A 1,091-nucleotide genomic window follows, 5' to 3' on the forward strand; every position below is an offset into this window, starting at 1 on the left:
TAACTCTGTTTGAGGGAAATCAGAGAGGGCTTCATGGAGGAAGGGGCTTTTGAGTTCAACCTTGAACGTCTGAGTAGCATTTGGGCAGATGAGAAAGCATTTCAGGTGGAGGGACTGGTCCATAGTCATAAAGTTTTGGGGTTTTTAAAAAAAATTATTTATTGATTTATTTTTTAGAAACAAGGTTTCACTCTGTTGCTCAGGCTGTAGGGCAGTGGTGCGGTCACAGCTCATTGCAACCTTGAGCTGGGCTCAAATGATCCTCCTGCCTCAGCCTCCTGAGTAGCTGGGACTACAGGTTCATGCCACCATGCCCAGCTAATTTTTTAAATTTTTGTAGAGATGAGATCTTACTATGTTGCCCAGGCTGACCTTGAGCTCCTGGCGTCAAGCAATCCTCCTGCCTTGACCTCCCAAAATGCTGGGATTACAGGTAGGAGCTACCGGGCCTGGTGAGGTCTTGTGTTTGATGAGATGTGACAAATGCTTTGGTAGCTGGGGATATAGGGTATCTGTGCTAGGTGGAATAGTGTCGCACACTCCAAAGATGTCCACATCAGTGCTTGCTCTGGCAGCACATACACTAAAATTGGAGTGATACAGAGAAGGTTAGCATGGCCTCTGCGCAAGGATAACACACAAATTCATGAAGCATTCCATATTTTTCCATTATTCTAAGTGAAGTAACTCCGGAATAGAAAACCAGACTCTGTATGTTCTTACTTATAAATGGGAGCTAAGTTATGGGTATGCAAAGGCACATAGAGTGATACGTGGACATGGGAGACTCAGAAGTGGGGAGGGGCCAGGCACGATGGCTCACACCTGTAATCCCAGCACTTTGGGAGGCCGAGGTGAGTGGATTACTTGAGGTCAGGAGTTCAAAATCAGCCAGGCTAACATGGTGAAACCCCATCTCTACTAAAAATACAAAAAGTCAAGAGTGGTGGCGCATGCCTATAATCTCAGCTACTTGGGAGGCCGAGTCAGGAGAACTGCTTGAAGCTGGGAGGTGGAGGTTACAGTGAGCCAAGATTGTGCCACTGCACTGCAGCCTGGGCAGCAGAGTGAGACTCTATCTCACAAAAAAA

At 46.7% G+C, this 1,091-nt stretch overlaps 1 non-coding gene across 1 annotated transcript; it reads left to right on the forward strand.

Annotated features, from left to right (window-relative positions):
• Nucleotides 1-559: 559 nt before the first annotated feature.
• Nucleotides 560-666, forward strand: LOC112614924. The gene has a single exon (XR_003117221.1). It is a non-coding gene; the product is annotated as a U6 spliceosomal RNA (small nuclear RNA).
• Nucleotides 667-1,091: the final 425 nt, after the last annotated feature.

Source organism: Theropithecus gelada, chromosome 20 (assembly GCF_003255815.1).
Source record: "Theropithecus gelada isolate Dixy chromosome 20, Tgel_1.0, whole genome shotgun sequence".
In the NCBI taxonomy this organism is placed as follows: Eukaryota; Metazoa; Chordata; class Mammalia; order Primates; family Cercopithecidae; genus Theropithecus; species Theropithecus gelada.